The following is an 18,636-nucleotide window of genomic DNA, read 5'->3' on the forward strand; positions in this document are numbered from 1 at the left end:
TATTTAAGGGAATATTTGTTTAGGTGAAGATTAAACTAAGAAATTTCAGATCTATGGGAACAGGACCATGTGATGCATTATTACACATTGTGAGGGGCTATTTCTCTGAAACAGTACTGGAGGTCTGAAAAAATAACAGGAAGGAGTGTTACATAAATATTGTATTTTTAATGCAATTTAAAATTCCATGTGGTCATGTGCTTCCAATCCCTCATTCAAAAAGATCAGTCCACTAGCTCATTTTCTGATTTTAAGATTCTCCTGCTGATTCTTCAAAGCTGAAATAGTTTAAAGGGGCATTTGTGAGCTCCACTGAGCTACTTGCAAAAGCACTCAGAAAGAAGTAGCTCAGGCTTTATCGCTGCTTTCCACGTACAACTTCTCCTTATACAGAGAAGAAACCTTTTTCTGTAAGTGCAGCAACTGCTAACGGCATCTAATGAGGATCAAGGGAAAAATCAGTTCTTTCTCATGTATTTTTTTCAATGTTGGTAGAAAAGGCCATCTTGTTTGTGGTTTTTATTAAGAGCACATAAATACGTATTTTTAGAATAGCTACTTTCTGTCTTCTTCTGACCCATTGCACTGCTCAGACACAGAGCTTTCTGTTCAGACAAACTTTTTCACTGTTCTTCTGGGCAGAGAGCATCAGAGAAACTCATGTCTCTGTCCTGTCTTTATGTGAGTACAACTGATTTTATTCAGCAAATAAATAAAGAAATTAACATCAGGACAGGGGACATTTTTTGTTTACTTAGTTTGGAGCATGCTGGCAAGTGAATGCTTGTTATAATTCAACTGCTAAAATATGTATTAACAGTGTGAGGCTATAAAAAGAATATAGTTTAGGATCATTTCAGACTTTTTAACGGTGATCTGTGGTTTTCCTTTTTTTAATACAAGCAAAGGAAGGCAGGACTGAGCATGAGTCATAAAGGGAGAAAAAAAAAACAGCGAGCCAAATTTTCAAAAGCAATTCTTGATGATAAATGCTCAGCTTGTGATCACTGATTACTGACTTTCAGGACTCAAAATGGAGAATCCTCAAATCACTAGCTGCTGTATTTCTGGATACCGTTTCCTGCTTTGTCTGCACTACTGAAGACAAATTACACAGGACAAGATCCAGAGAGAAACCCTACACCCCCAGCCCAAGCAGGGTGTTGCAGGGTGTCAGCAGAAAGTGCGTTATTTGCCCTTGCAGCGGTCAGTGAGGAGAGCTGACAGTGCGAGGAACGTGCAGGCCAAAAGATTCACGCTGATGAGTTTAGGCATGTTGAGAGCTGTACAGGATCTTCCTGAACCCCTTTCCCATAGGCACATAATTCTGGCTAAATACCCTTTTACACCTCAAAGGAGGCTCTTCAAAACTCTCTGCTGAGCCCAGCCCCTGAACTCCCACTGCTTTCAGTTGGATTTGATGCTTCTGGACGAGGCATCAGTTCCCTTTACTTTCCGGTACACAAGAGGATACATAATTTAGCTAGGTGACCTCAAAGAGCTTATCATTGATAGCATGGTATCAGGAAAGGGGTGACTCCTGTCCTGCCTGCTCTGCCTTAGAGCATGTCTGTTTTGAGCAGGGGGCTGGGGCCCCTATTTGGAGCGCTCATCCATGAGGACAAAATCTATCTGATTACCCCTAGCACTGAGCTGTGCAATAACAGTTAAACTCTGTAATATTAGCTGTGGTTTCATATACAAAATATTTATATTGCTTTTTCTAAATTTTTAATGAAGTGTCTACACAACTTTGGCTGGTAATGCCTGAGAGAAACATGCTGCTTGCAAATGCCTTGGCATGTATGTCACGTAATTTTCTTTTCCTTTTTTTTCATTGCTAAAAGCAATTACCAACAGAAATTTTGCTTTTGAGCAGTTCATCTATGCATGCTGTTTATATCTGAAGTTATAATCCCTGGCTTTTGACTGAGGTCCATAAAGATCATAATCCTGTTTTAACTCAGATCCCAGGAGTTCAGACTCTAACTCTGTTGTTGCTATTGCAAAAGCCAATTAGATCAGACGAGACTCCAACAGCAAGTGGAGAACAAGCAACGGGAGCTGCTAATCTGCTAGAAATCAAATACTGCACCTTGTCATACAAGATTATGAAATTGTGGTGTTTCATGTTGTATGCGCTACACTGTTGAATTTCTGGGACTGCAGGGCTAGCTTATCACTGGATTGAACTTTGTCTTGAGGTATTCAGGGAATGCAAACTGCTGTTGTCCTAGCTGGCTTTAAACTCACACATAGCCCTAATTACCTGGGACACCGGAGCATCAGGCGTTCTGCAAGGGTGTTCATCCTAAGGACAGTGCTCCTGTGCTAGGCTTGAATGCCTGGCAGGCCCATGATGTTTAGGCTTGCTTTTAAGAGTTTGCCTTGCTGAGCTGTACACACCTCACAGCAGTTATATCTGTGTTTATATTTAACTCCGTGTTTTTTTGGACTACGCGCTGCAATTCTTAACGCCTCACAAACAAGGGCTGCTGTAGGACTTGGTTTGAAGTGTGTGGCAGAAGAACATACTGGTCCAGTTTGGATTCCTATAGGAAAGTGATCTCAGTCTAGTAACATATTGCCAGAGACATCTCGCTTTCTGTGTATACCTCATCTCTGCCTGTTCCAGCCAGGGAGCCATGGATCTGTTGGGTGCACTGCTCTGTTCTGCTAGTGAATGGTTTAGACAGCCTTTACAGTGACATTTTAATGCCTATGATGAAATTTTAGGTGCAGAAACAGCAGCTCCTTTGCTGTGCAGAACACGTTGTCTTGGTCCCCTTGCATGGAAATTTTATCTTTTGTTCTTTGCTGTTTTCTGTAATGTAGTCTGAACAGAAATGACTCATTTGTGGTGTTGAGTAATAAACTGCTGAAGAACAAATACAAGCAAAAATGGATATCACTTTTGATACTGTAAAGGCAGAAAATGTGCAAATTAAAATATTGTATTTTTATATAAGAGCTCAGCACACTAGTCTTGTCTGTTCATTATTTAAAAGATGAACCCATTTAAAAAAGAAACTTTTAAACTTTGAATAAGAAACACTCATTTCTCAGAGTAGCTTGTTTGCTCCAGCAACAACATTAAACTGTGTGGTTTCATCACTTCCCAGGATATTTTATTTCATTGAGTACCTACCATTATTGGCAGGTATATGAAAGACAATTTCCCTCCTTCTTATACATACTTGTCTGCTTGGTGGCTCTTCTTCGGGGATGTCCTCTGGGTCCTTTATCTGCTCTCTCCATTTGCACATGAATTGGTGCTAATCTCATACACCAGTGACTGGCATTTTTTGTTTGCTGGACTACATTTTTTACACTACTGGAGCAGCTGCTACTGCTGGTATACTGTGATCTGCACAAACAGTGTGTGACCCTATAGCCTGAGGTGACCTTATAGTTTGAGACTATAGGAAACAAATTTTTCAGGAATGTGATGCTATCTCTGAGCCTGAGGACTTTCACAAAGATCCCCAGTAAAACATCAGTGATGCAAAGTGGTGGGAGAGCAAATCTGCAGCTGAACTCACAGTGATGACTTACAAACTATGAATATCCACGAAACCTGAGTGCAAAAATATAGTTCTCAGTCATCACTTTTTCTGTGGTAATGTCAAGCATGTTTTAGATAAATAAAAAATGCATAGCATAAAAGAATTGAGCCCTGCAAAACCGTAAACAACCTTGAAAATTTTCCTTTTATCTGTCATTTCTAAAGTCTTGAGACAGGCTCTTAAAGCTTCTAGAAATATTAATGCTGAATCTTTGTGAAGTGTGTGCAATGGCTATGCATGGAGACAGAATATTGATTCAGGCAACATTAATACCATTTTCCAAAAAAACAAGGTCAAAAGCCTTTAAAAAAGGATTTTTTTGTTTCTTTCATTTAAGCAGGCAAGGACATGATTTAGCTAACACTCTGACGTGGATGCCTTATCCAAACCAAAAACTACGCTATTTCATGTTGAAACACAGCAAGAAGGAATGTGTCAGTTCTTAATTATATTTTTACTGGCTTCTGGGTTGTTTGCTTTTTTTTTTTTTTTTATTTCTAGGATATAATCCCACGTCTAGTACAGGAGAGCACAATCTGTGTGAGGTCTCCTCTACCCAGCTGTAATTAAGCTCTTGCCTCTGGGACAAAGATAGGAATTATAAGGTGGTACATCTGGGAGGCTCAGACCACCCCTTTTCATTCAGGCATGTATACAGGTGCTACACAAAAAATACCAGAGTGGCTCAGCTGGCAAAAACAACTAAAGTGTCTCAACTATGGGCTGTCTACAGGAGGGTCTGAGTCAAAAATCAAGTGAAGTCAATAGGGCTTTTCATTTTGCTTCAGCATGGACTAGAGCAAGTATTAGGGTATCTTCTTGACCTCCTCTTCCTAGCAGATGCTGAGTTTTGGGGCAATATGGGGGCAATCCTGGGTTTTCCCTGCAAGGCAGGGGTGAGGAGCACTATAGGCCAAAGCACCCTCTGTCTGGTACTAGCTGTCTACAGATCTCAGTGCTCCATGGAGTGGAAATAAGTCTATACATATTGGTAGCATAACCAGTAGGTTAGGATAGCACGGTGTAAAATTAAAATGAATTTCTGATTCTTTGGCTCAGCTACATTTGCTTCTTAGAAGTCAATAAAAGGCATGCAGAAATGTGGAAATTATGACCCTGATACTTTTTCTTTGCCTCACTATAAGGACACCTTAGATTTTTGTAAGGATGTATGACACCCTGCATATTTCAGGTCATTTGTACTGCATGTTCCTGCCTGATGAAATAGCAGTAACTAAAGTGATAACTTATTCTGTCTCAAGAGAGAGACAGCTGCTTCAGAGATGTTAGCAGGACAGTTTGTTCCCCTCTTACAGCATCCCACTGTTCACGTCTGCTCTGCTTTTATATTTAAGCGGTCATACCACAGGTTGTCCATGGAGCTGAAATTAACTTCTTTTTGTCCCCTACCTGATATCACATTATGTGGAGTGTTATAAAAGATAAGGAATGGGAAGGCTTCTGTCCTACTGGCCTATAAATAAAATGTTTGTGTGTTAGGGCAGGATAGGTTTTTTGGCCTTAGTATGATAAAATTATACAGACTAGCCCCAGTAGACTGCGTTATCATAGATGTGCAGTGGCACAGAGGTAACTTAACCCATCGGAAGGAACAGATGAGCAATAGTCTCACAAAAAAAAGTGTAAAGTTTGTGAAATAAGATGTTAAATATGCTTTATATCTCTATAGCCTACACTAGATGTAGCATATGCACACACATGTGCGTACACGCACACATTCCATCCCAAGGTTCAAGCAGGTCATTCCTTCTAAGAGAATTATTAAATCCAATATCTCAAATACCTTTGTAATTTTGCTTTCTCCTGGCATTTTCAAAAACACTTGCTTTTTTACTTAATTCCCCCACTGATATGAGCAAGACTTGCAAATTTAGAACACTTTTTCTATATTTTTCCCTGAGCTTGCACCCAAGTAAGAGCGGAGCTTTTGTTATTTTGCACTGGATACTCACATAGAGCAGAGTGGAGGAGGAAGGGCACATCTACATTTATACGTTATACATAACATATGCTTTGTTACAACTCTGTTCTTAAGCTCCAATCTTCTACACCAGGGCCTGCAAATGAAAACTGCCTAATATATAAGCAACTACAATAATGCAGCTGAAGGTATTAATGATCCTCTAATTACTCAACATTCAAGAAGTCACGAAATCGAGCCTACTGAGCAACATGGCTGCAGTTTCTGTGTAATGGGTTTCCTCAGGGCAGAATGTAAGTTAAAGAATATTGGCTTTTTCCCAACCAAGAACCTTTTTTAGCAAATGGAAAATTTTGCTGATGGTAAAATGTACGAGGAAAATTGGTTGTTGTTAAGTTGGCTTTAATTAAATATAATTCAAATGCTTGCCAAACTAACTGACCTGACCAAAAGAAGGAATAAACGATGTGACAGGCCACCCACTGTTCAGTGTTATTGATCCATCAGAATGGATAATATGTAGCTATCTAATGTAGCACCACATGGGCTCAGAGCTGTGAACTCGTTCACACACAGTAATTTATTTGGTTATAGAAAAAGCTTGTAGAATCAACAAATGACTCCTCCTTTCTTTTTCTTCTGTTCGATACTACCAGCCCTGCCCTTTGTGCACAGATAAGTGCTATTTGACCTGAAATGTAAAGAAATGCCATCCCACAGCTGCCTGTACGCAGGCAATTTGCCATTGAGTGAAGCATGCCAAGGCAAATGTTTTGGTGTAAGCCAGCAGTAACTTGTTGCAGTGTGAGGGAGAAACACGAAGAAGCCCTGTGGAACGTCAGTATGCTCAGCGCTACCACTAGCACGAGGGTAGTATGTACCCCTGTGCTTCACGGTGCACAAATTGTTATGCAATGTAGAGTAAAAATTTTGAACAGCCAGCTTCAGAGGATTTGTAATGGGTTTAGACTGCACAGCAATTACATAACCATAGGCCTTGAAGGAATTTTTTAAAAGTATATGTTCCCCTCTGGTTACCAGGATTTAATTATTAAACCTGACTTCCATTAACATGATGATTTCCATCACTTCCATTGTGCCTCTAAACTTGCTAACAAAATTTCTTAACTACCAGAAAAAAACCCGATCCTGTAACTAAAAGCTGACTGCAAACATAACAGTGTAAAATATTCATTCTTTCATGTTGGTAAAATTCATAAGAATTTTAAAAATGCACATTTTTAAAGAGGTGGGACTTCATTGGATTTTAATGACAGTGATATCAGTAACAAAATCTGCATGCAATTTATGCCACCAAACCTTTACAATAAGCTGCAACCAAAAACCTGTATCTGACTACCTTTTAACAGTGAAGATTTTAATATTGACATTGGAGCACAAACATTTCACACAGAAATTACATTTTCTTAATATTTTTGTTTATAAATACTAGGGTATCTGGTTAAGAGGATATCCTCCCTCCAAATAATAGACAGTGTCTAAATATTTGCCTGTCTCTAAAAGAAACAAAATATCTATCAGGATAAAAGATTCACTTCCACCAAATACAATATGCTCTTTAAAAGCTTTGTAATGCCAAATGCTTTCCCAAAACATTGCATTTGTCAATAATGCCATATATACCATCATTTCTCTCAGTGGTGAAATACTGAAATTATCCCACTTGACTCTTTCGATTGTGGATTTGTCAGCATAAGGAGGCTTTTGTTTTTAACATGTGGTTGAGTATTTTGAATTCTGTATGATGTTATGTACAGTATTATTTCTAATAATGGTAATGCTTTCTTCTGTCAGGCTAGTGGCTTTATCAATGCCATTGTGAAACAGAAAATGCCTTCTTCCACTGATCCTTCATAAAATGTTGTGTTTCTGGTACCTAAGGTAGTTTTAAGCTGTGGAACATTTGAAGAGCTTTGGAAATTGTGGATTTCTTGCTTAAAGCATAACATTAAAAGTTCTGTCATGCTCTGACTGTAATGGACTCTTACAGTCCTTAACATAATGTTATGCCTCATGTTATGCACTAGAAATTAGACATTACATTTCCTGTTCAGCTGCAAGTTTCACTGATCCCAGTGTATGTGTTCTGAATAACATTTCTATTTTTCCACAAATCTAGATTATTTCATGTCTGTATTGCATCAAACTGCTGCTGTGTGAAGTAAGAAAAGGGCATAATGATCCTAAATACTTAACAATTAACATTAAGTAAAAACATGACCATACGTTTATTTTACTTGCATTCATTATTAAAAGAAAAATCAATTATCCTACTAACTTTAATATTCAGCTGATAAGAAAGACAAGTGAGACACATCAGGTACAAGTGAGAGGGGTATACACAAACATGCCAGCTTCTCTTTGCTCTTGTAGCCAAAGCTGAGCTCCACAAACACCGATCAGTACGTGGGCTTGCTAACAGCCTGTGGCTGTGAGGGAAGAGGCCAGAGAAGCATGCCTGGTGAACTGATAGATTTGTGCTCTTTTTCACTGTGAGCTCCAGATGCCCTTTGGAAATGACGGGCCCCTGCCTGAATTCACCGTTTGGTAACAAAGTGCAAGTTGAAGCAGGGGAGAAGAGATCTTTCCAGCAGGGTCATGACCCTGCAAGAAGAGACAACTTCATCCAGCCTTTTGTACAGGTCTTCAATTCCTTGTGTATTGTTTACCCTCTCGCCTTCATTAACCTGTTTGGTTGGTACAGAGTGTAAGTTTTCTAAGGCAGACAATTCCCTGTCTGTATGAAGTGCCTACCGTGATATAACCTCACTCATTACTTGGTTTGCTAGACACAGCAGCAGTAACGAGAGCAGCAACCTGTTACTGGACATGTAGTATTAACTGATACAGAAGACATTCTGCACTGTGTACATGGAGAAAGATGCAGCAGCAACAAGGTCTTTAATTCTGTTGAAGGAAGGTGCGTGTGCTCTATTGATATTCTTCTCTGACTTTCTGGACTGTACTCATTCATTAGCATTCAGGTCTTCTGCTTGTAGAGAACAGCTGAATGAAAGACATGTTTCTTCTTTTAATCTTTTTGCTGCTAACGTGCAGAAATTAGGGTTCTCATGTACATATTTTGTGTGGCAGAAGAGATAAGAACCAGAAGATAAAGTTCAAAACGTCAGTGCAACGAGGTTCAACCTGTGCTCCATTTCAGTAAGGGACTTATCGAGAACAGGCGCAGCTGGCTTTCCAGATAATGTTCTTAACCTTATAGGACCTTTCAAAATATATTGCAAACATGCCAAGGATTACTTCTTTCTCATGTTTACTTCATTTTTTATTGTGACAGAGAGGGGATGGTATCAATGACTGACATGCCCTTCCATTTAGGACTATTACAAAAATGAGGAGGTTAGAAGGATCTGGCTACGGCTGACCTCTGTATATCAGGAGTTCTTCCCATTGCAAGCCAGTCATAATGGTGTCTCCGTATCTTTCTGACTGCAGAGACTGCTCCATTTCCTGTGACAATAATCTCCTGGAACAGGGCAGGAAAAAACAAACCTCAAAGAGGTGCTGCAGTCCTATCACTTATCTTTCTCCCCTGGGGTGACTTTTTCTCTCCGGAGAGCATGGAGATTGCAGCTGTGTTCCTGAGAATAGTCATGCTAGAAAGCAGGAGGGTCCTTGCCCCCATTAACTACATTGGTTATTAGCTAGCCAGTCTGGCTCTCAGGGTACAGAACCTCACAAATACAATTTCATGAGTGAGTAGCTCAGTTTTGTGTTGATACTGCACTGCAAAATAGTCCAAAGCAACATTGCAGAACACACGTGTGTTTTAAGGCAGGCTTAGTGGTGATAGTGTCCTGTCTAACAGTCAAACCAAAATCAATGCCATCATTGCCTTAGTCAGAACTGGATAAGAGTGGAATGCTGAGCAGGTGTTGGAATAACTTCTTTTTTTTTTTTTTTTTTTTTTTTTTTTTAATTAAATGGTTGACTTGTCCTTTTGAAGTTATGGGAGACAGTTATTTTTGTAAAGATTGTATCAACATTTGTGGCTGTATTTGAGACAAGGATCACTACTTGAAAAGGTAAATCGTCACTTTGCATAGCAACTGTATTTTAAGTCAACTGACCATGTGCTTATCAAGGGTGAGCGCACTGGCAATTTCCATGTCATAATAGTACCTATTATGCCAGTGACTGAAAGACTAGCAGAACGTCAGGGAAGTTTACAACATGAAATTTCTCATACCTTGATAATTGTCTAGGGAGTAACACCAAAAAAATAGATGTTGTTGCATAAAATTTGAGTTCCTTTCTTGAAATCATCTACATGCCCCCTGTGTGCCTTTTGCATATACTACCAAGTTATACAGACTTTAAAAAGAGAATCATAATTATAGGCAAGACTGAAAAGAAAAAAAAGCCATCACAGGCTTTTCCTTTTAGTGACTTCTAGATCATTTTTTCCCAGTCAAGCTGACATTTAAATTCTAAATAGCACTTTGTTGAAAATCACCAAGGTATGAAATAGTTGTCTTGCAAAGAATAAAAATAGCTTAGCACATACTGTCAATAGAGAAGCAAGAGTTTCTGTTATAAAAATTTGTCTTTTATATTATTTGGTTGTTGACCTCTCTTGCGCGATCTCAGACTTCTTGCTTAACTAGATTCTCAGAAACTTATCGTGCTGACTCACTACTGGAAACTGCTAACAGCTCTTAAATCTTCAACCTGATATTGGACTTACATGGCAATTGACTCTATATCATCTGTGTGGTTGATTAAATTTTAGTGTTTCAACACTAGTGAGGTTAAACTGCAAAAACTGTGTAAAGTTTTGGGCTCCCCAGTACAACAGAGAGATGGACAAACTGCAGTTAGCACAGATTCACTAAGATTAGAGAACTGGTACAAATGCATACAAGGAGAAATTAAGAGACCTGGATTTGTTCAGGAGAAGAGAAGGCTAAAGGGAAGATCTAGTTGTCTTCAGTGACTAATGGGGAGTTACAGAAAAGAGAGCCAGATTCTTCTCAGAGGTGCACAGGGAAAGGAGGGAAGGCAATGGTCTCAGGCTGCAGCAAGAGAAATTCTTGTTGAATATAAAGAAAAAAATCCCTATGAGCGTTGTGAAGCACTGGAAGAGGTTTTTCAAAGAGGCTGTGGAAGCTCCACTCTCAGAGATTTTCAAGTCATGACTGGGCATAGCCCTGAACAACATAGTCTGACTTCAGATTTAGTCCTGCTTTGAGCACGAGGTTGGCTTAGATGTGTGATTCCAATAGCTAAATGGGTGAAACACTCCCTCACACTGTCAGCTTCCTACAGATGCTTCGTGAGACTTTCAGTATCTTTCAAATCTTGTTTATACTGATGAGTCATTAAGGCAGTGTATGGACGAGTGTCCTTCTTTACTCCAGCCTAGCCCAAAAAGCATTCAAAATAGGGCCTACACAGCTCCAAGCTCTCTTCCATCAGATAGCAACTAAATTGCTCATGCCGTATCTCTGTCAAAGTCACTGGAAGTGTAATGCTATGTCAAGTAGAAATCTGATCCAGCCCCAGAACAAGAAAAGACTCCAAAACAGTGCGGGCTTTCTAAGTACTAGCTGTGCAAAATATGACTCATGTTGTGAATGCTTTTGCCATCAGTTTACGTAACACAATTTTTACAACTTTTCTATGGCTCAGGAAACATCTCTCAGCCTTACCTTAAGCACACACACTTACATATATGCATGTATGCATACATACATTTATACGCACATATATAATGTACGTGTATATATATGCATACATAGATATATGTGTCCATACATGAAATGCACACATAAAGAGATATAGTGTGAGAGTAGATTCCTGTGGTTCTAAGCTTTGCAGAATATCTGGAAATGGCAAGCTGAATTCCATCTTCTTTTGCTCCAGTATAATTCCCTTTATCCATGTTCCTGGAAAATCACCTTTTCTGAAATTCTATAGTCTAATAAATGCAGATCATAGTCTTCTGGCAGTAAAAATGAACCTTAGCAGGAATTGTCTAATCTGTTCTCATAACACAAGCCAAATGTGGGCATCAGTCTTGCCTATCACCATTTCTACTGATGGTAGAATATGTAGAACTCTAGTGAGTGTAAAGATTGCATATGAATAATGTCCTGCATGTGAGTGAGTTTAATTACATTATTCTCCCTATGAAAAATGTGCAATTTGGCCCTATGGTGAATTTGTTGCAGCTTCCCATCACTGACTATGCTTTGGGCATTTTTGCATTGTGAACAGTATGAGTCCTAAGCCTCATTAGTTTCATTATTAGCCCTGCTGGTTTTATGCATTTAAAACCCTGGAGTGGGTGCCAAAAGACAGTTTTCGAGGAGTCTGTGCAACTTTCCCCCATTGCAGAGCTAGAAATGTGTCTGATCTCCCAAGGAAGCCTGATGTCTTCCTTTTGATGTGGTCTGTGTAGCATGGTAGTCATTCAATACTATTAAAAATGAAAATTCTTTTTAGAAATCCATTGGTCTCACCTTAGTTAACTGTCTACATTTTTTGGGTGTTTGTTTGTTTGTTTTTTCTTTTACATCTTGTATCTTCCCTGCCCTTTTCCTGGGAATAGAGAATGGGATCTGCAGGAAAAACATTCCTACCAAAGTTTCCTAGGTAATGTCTGATTTGTTACATTTTTCGCTACACTTACATTTTGAACACTGGACTTTTTATTTTTACTTGCATTTCTTAAGTTTGCTTACAGCACATTTGCTGTATATTAACAACTTCTTGCCTACATTTCAGAAAAAAAAAAAGACCAATTATGGCTATGGTTTTCTAGTGGCAGCCTATGATGAAGTGTAGAGTAACAGTAACAGCAAATACAGCAGTCAGATCTCCAATACACATTTAGACTATATTACTTTCAAGCTAATGTTCTGAAATATGAACGTCCTGTCGTAACACTAGCTGTTGTTGGAATGGCATCAGGGCCAAGGGACAAAAATCTCTCCTCTAACTCCAGGCACACAGAAGTGCCACATAGGATCCTGAGCCACCTTGGTCCACCCTGTACAGGTGGACAGGCTGCAACTCAGTGCTGAGAAAACCTTTCGCCTGCTTTCTACCACCACTTTGCATGTCAGAGAGCAGAGTCTGTATCCAGTTTAGCAGAGAAACTAGTACTACACTCAGCCAGTATTCGATGGGGGGGAAAACCCTCTCTTTTAGCTCAATCCAAGAACAGCTGACCCTCGGTGGTCTGTGTAAAATGGGTTTCTATTCTGATTTGTCCATAGCCACTGGACTGTTTCCCTGCTTGGTAGGATACCAGTGTGCAGGATGGGAATGCTTTCTTTTAATATACTTGTATCTGAATCTCAAAGTGTAGCTGTCAGCAACCATGAACTCCACCCTAGTGCCAAAAACCCTATGAATCTCCTGGGTTTCCTGAAAAAGGCTAAGCAAAGATGAAGTGGAGCAGAAAGGGGCGGGCTGTCAAACTTTAAGGAACAGTAAGTGTGATCTCTGCAATGTTTGGCAGAAACTTCAGTGGGGTTTGCACTAAACTAATAGTGCTCCCACAGCAAGAACTGAGCTGTTAGGTATGGCAGATGCCTTCAGCACAGGGCAGCTGCAGGAGAGGAAATTATAGACAGAGTTTCCTTTCACCTGGATCCAAGAATCTGTGATTATTGCCTGCCTGTGCACTGGAAAAAAATGGAAGATACCAAACACTTGGATGTTAGGGAAGTTCTACAGTTCTCTAGCATCAGGAAGAAAATGAAAATCTTCAGCTTAAGTAACACACACTGTTTTCCATCACCAACAATGAAAGACATGGTGAATTTCCAGCTGGTTAGAAAGTGTGTGCCATAAACAAATTACGTAGCATAGATAGCAGGTGCTGTTTCGTTTTCCCCCAAGACAGAGTTTGAGATCAGAAAGAGCCCAGAAGGAGCTGCAGGCCACTAGACTTGCCCCAGCATGGGATGAGGAAGGTACTTCGGAGTTTGGATGAACTTCCAGCTGTACCACTTCAAGTGTAGATAGTATTTGTTTAAGCTAAGAATTATCTAAAACTAATCGGCTGAAGCCCTTAGGAAATAGTCTTCAGTGAAGCAGCTTGCCTTGAGTTCATCGGCAAAACATGGATCTGGCTGCTGGCAAGATGTTATGGTGACTGGATCCTGTTTTCTGGATTCCGCTACTGTACTCAGTACACCAAATGGTACAGTTCAGAGTATCACTAGGAAAGAAACATAAAAGGCTTTTCTTTGTTGCTTACCAAATTCCAGTTACAAAATTAAGCTGAAATTTGTGTACAGGGATTCTACCAAATTGAAATAAATCATTACTGAATACAGTCATAAGTTATTAGAGAGACCAAAAAATACGGACTGGAACAACAATCAAACCAACCACTTTCCCAGGAATTATTCTCTGTTGTGATTACACTAACATGAGAAATTTTGTGCTACAGTGCTGACCAGCAAAGAAAAGTTTCCATAATGTTGTAATACCAAACCCTGGTAGTGTCAGGTTGCTAAAGATACCTATGAAATATTCTTTATAGCCATGAAACTGTTAATCACTTGGTGATGAAACACTTGAGGCATTAGTCTCAGCTGAATTTAAGATGTTTCTGAGCTTCTTTTCAGACCTCAGTGTTCCTAGGGTTAGGTGAGCTATGTACATTAATTGCACTCTAATTTTAATATAACCCAATCCATTAAAATACCAGCATTGCATTTATTCAGTCAGCAAGTCCTGACTTCTTGCGAATAGAGCATATCACACGTAGGACTTCAATACAAGTTAACTCTTCATCTGCACAGCCATAAGTAGAGAGTACAGAAATCTTTTGCTAGAGACCACTAACCTGTTCTACAGGTACCTGTATGTTTCTCTTCCTGTGCTGCCTGCGACTCTTGCTCTTCCATAGTCAAGTCAGCAGGAACATCTCAGTGATACAGAATTGAGCCCAAATATCCACCAGGACTGATGAAAATCAACTTTGATTTTAACACGTTTTGAATGGAGACTTTATCTTTTAGTGCTGTAATGTTATCTGCTGGTATTTTTAGTCTGATTTCCTAAGAGCATCCATAATAACAATTAGAACAGGGCTAGATTTTTTTTTTTTTCATTAGAAATCTGTAGGGTTAATGTAAATGGGATTGTTATCACTATAAGACTTTGAGGCAACTCCCAGTTATTTGGATGAGCCTTCCAACATGTACCCAGAGGAAACGAAGCTTTTTTGTTGGGTGGTTCTTGTACTCAGGGCCTTCATCTTAATCTTCAAAGGCCTTCATTAACTCAATCACAATTTCATAAAGAGCACCTCTCCCCCACTCTCTGTGAGGTTTATATGTAACAGTTCTACCCCTTAGAAGTGCCAAACCCACTGACCTTAAGCATATAAGATGTGAAAGCAGAACACAAAATTTTCTCAGCTACTTCCTCGCATCTCTTCAGCAGAGGGAAATAAGAATGGCCACAAACCCGTCCACTTTGAGGTCAAAATGTCAACTACATTTTTGCAATTGGTTGCATACATACCCACAAGAATAAAACCAGTGATAAATACACACAGGAAATATGTGTGGGGAGGTGCGTATAAAAAGTATTAGCAGAGAAGGGAAGGACTGGAGGAAGAGGGCCACAACTGCTGTGAAAGATAAGCATCAGTCTCACATGTGCTTCTGAGTGCTCCCATGGTCAATATGAAAAGCCAACAATGAGGAATGATTGCAAAAAGTGGAAGATCCTTGGAGAAAAAAACACAGTGAGCAGATGGGGAAAAGATCACAAATGTCTTGTAGGATAGGACTTGGACCTTAACCCAAAACCTGGACCCCACAGCCTCTTACAGTTGTGATATTTATTCAAAGGTGCTAGCATAGTGGATGAAGACAGTAGCATAAGAATGCAGAACAAAGTGACAGCCGTTTTTGAGGTTGCATGAAAAATGGCTATTTTACAGAACATTTTTTCTGGGAGTTGAAAGGTCATTTCTTCTGCCTCTAAGCTCTTTCTACCCTTTTAAGTAGCTAAAAATAAAGCCTAATAATCCATAGTTGATACCCTTAAGTGTCAAATTCAGACACTGAGTGCAAAACTCAGAAACCAGGTAGGAATTTGAGTATGCAGTTTTCATGTTATAAATATCTGTGTGTCTCACCGCACCCAGCGTGTGTACATGCTGTAAAATACAAGACCCTTCAATTTGTAGAACATGAAATAAAAAAAAGGGGCAAAGTCAATGTTTAGGAAATACTGAGGAAAAGAATGCAATAAGAGATACTGGAAAAGAACACTTAATTTGCATTATGCATGAGTTACTATCACAACACCTCTGCCATAAAAGTACTATATGCACAGCTAATAAAATAAACCCCAATTACTTGTATAGTATAAGGTTTTTACAGCTTTTCTAAAGATGGGGTAGCACAGATGATGCTGTAAATTCTTCTGTTCTCCTTTTTTTTCCTATCTTCTTATAGCTTTAACATCTTTCCCTTGTGTCTGCCTATACACCAATGCCTTTTGTCTGGCAGTTGTGTTGGTACATCTCTTCTGTCACCAGATAAAATGCTAATGCCACTGTATTATCTACTTGAAATGTGAAACCAAGGGAAGACAGGTGGAAAAGATCCTACTTCTAGGGGAAAAATACACCAAAAACTTGTTCTCTAAAATGAGGCCTAATGAGAAGAAAAAACAGCAAACACACAAATAGGTTAGTTTACAACAGAGGAAAGACATGTTCCCTTCCCACGGTGCTGCAGGTATCGCATGACAATGTGAGATGGTAAAGACACTTACAGATGTCCAAGACATACTCACCTGCTGTCTTCACTTCTTGAATGAAATCTTTACTCCTCTGTCACCAGCTGTTTCTGCACTCTACAGGCTCTGCTTTAAAGTACAGAAGGTGGGTAAAGTTTCTTTTCCCAAGGGAATCAACAGTCAGTACTGTCCAGCCTTGTCTGACAGGGGTGAGCTACAGAAGCAGAGGCCACAAGAAGGACCCCTTCTCACAATGGGGATGTTGGCAAAGCCCACATTGCACCAGGCATGGGTGGAGGGTCCCTCCTCTCCCTTGCTCTGCAGGTGATGCTGTTCTTGCTTCTCAAACAGGTTTTCCAAGAGGTGTTGGACCATCACCAACATCCAGCTCTCCAGCCGAGATAATTTGAATGTGTCTTTCTTTTTTTTTACCAAAATCCAAATGTAGACTCCCTATTCTCTGCTTTGTATTTTCATCAATTCTTGCACATTTTTGAGCAGCCTTTCTGAAAGCCTCATTTCTGAATGCTTGCTTTGCTTGTTACATGATGTGTTAGGCCTTGTGCTCCAGGTAAGTTAAGCTGGTTTTGTTCTTTGATCAAGAATCTGATAATGTCCAGTCTGAGAATGAGACAGCAGCTTTGCAGTGTGTATGCCTTAGCCCTCAAATCAAGACAATTTAATTTAATTTAATTTCTAAACAGAGGACAAGGCAAAGTAACTTACACAGAAACTGAGCTTGTTTTGTGCTAAATTTGACATTTTCATCAGAAAAATGAACAAGTAAGGCTTTGAACAAAGGCTGGACTGTTGCATGATGATATACCCAGAAAGTTTGTCAGGCAATAGCTGCATAATACTGTGCTTCAGAAAATCAATACCTATACTTTCTACAGTTCTAAAAGTATCCTGTTTACTTCTACAGTGATAACATAATTTTGTCTGGAAAATAAACCTGATATCTAGCATTAAAGTTTAATAGATAAGCAAATCCAGATTTTCCTCTGCTTTGTCCTTTGCTGTTCTTCAAGTAGTTAAAAGTCATCCCACTGTATAGCTTAAAAAGCATCTATACATTTTTATCTGACAAAGAAGGTAAAGCATTTCATCTGAGAGCTAAATCTATAAGCTGTAGTGAGTGTATTTAGGACAGAACAAAACAGAAGGAGTACAAATAAAACAGCTTGGGTGAAACCTTAGTCCCACTGAATCCTGTGGCAAAATCCCTGTTGATTTCATAGAGCCAGGACCTTACCCAGGAATCACAGCACAAAGACAGCTGACACTGCACAACTTTTAGAGGGGGACAAAAGATTAAAAACTCAATATTCAGGATGCAGTCAAGTTTAGATTCAGCTGAACTCTGAGCTGACATCCAGCACATGGTTTATTCAGGAGAGGAAAATTACAGATATGACAGAATTTAAGTGTGGTGTGAAGAACAGTCAAAATGTAGCCTTTTTTTAAATCAAAATGCCAGTCTTTCTCTTTAATTTGATGCATAAAAAACCGCTCTGTAATCTTCACAGGCTATAAGAGTTCAAGGATGACCTTCTAGTCTGGTCAATTGTAAAGTAATCTTCTGAAATACTTACCATGCCATAAGGATAGCAACAATGGGAAGGGGAGGGAACTGAGGGGAAAGAATAGGGCAAAAACAGTCTAGGCAAAAAGCAGCAGGGAAGACCAGAGTTCATTTTGGACAATCCTAGTGAATCATGATGTGCTTGCTTCCATAAAGCTGAAGTTCTTAATATCCCAGAAATAACAGAAAAATACCTGTTTTACATGCCTTCTTAATGCTACAACAGATTAAAGAAGAAATAGTAAATTCTTTTCATAGAAAGAGTCCTGGACATATTATGTAGCTTAAAGAATAAGGAAGGATGCAAATCCTTCAAAGCAGCAAATACTTTACAGTTCCAGCTGATATGAATGACAAAGGTCTATTGACTTCAGTATTGTGGTCTGCGATCTTGAATAAGTATCTCATTGTCTTCTGAAGAGGATCTGCTGGCATCTGGAATAGCAGCGCCTCACTTTCTGTTCTGCCGAACACTGGCCTTTTTGAGCATCCTGAGAATGAAATGGAGAAAGCTGTCTGGATACTGTAGGTAAATGTTATGCAGAAAATTATTGTCTTAAATTAAAAATGACCTCCCAATGAAAATAAGGTTTGTGCAACAATTATGTCATAGTTAAGGTATTTTTCATTTATGCCCTTAATTTCATGGCAAAATTACTAGTACTTACACATTTACAGGGGAATATTGAGATTTAAAAATGATTCTATGGGAGAAGTTGATAGATTTTCTATGAATATATTGCAAAAAGAAGGGAAAGTTCGTTTATTTGGAACTGTGTAGA

At 39.3% G+C, this 18,636-nt stretch overlaps 1 long non-coding RNA gene across 1 annotated transcript; it reads left to right on the forward strand.

Annotated features, from left to right (window-relative positions):
* The first annotated feature begins 9,391 nt into the window (after positions 1–9,391).
* Positions 9,392–18,377, forward strand: LOC309595897. Its single transcript, XR_014229397.1, has 3 exons — positions 9,392–9,575; positions 16,269–16,414; positions 18,275–18,377. It is a non-coding gene; the product is annotated as an uncharacterized lncRNA (long non-coding RNA).
* Positions 18,378–18,636: the final 259 nt, after the last annotated feature.

This window comes from Platalea leucorodia, assembly GCF_965183815.1.
Source record: "Platalea leucorodia genome assembly, chromosome: 1".
Lineage (NCBI taxonomy): Eukaryota > Metazoa > Chordata > Aves > Pelecaniformes > Threskiornithidae > Platalea > Platalea leucorodia.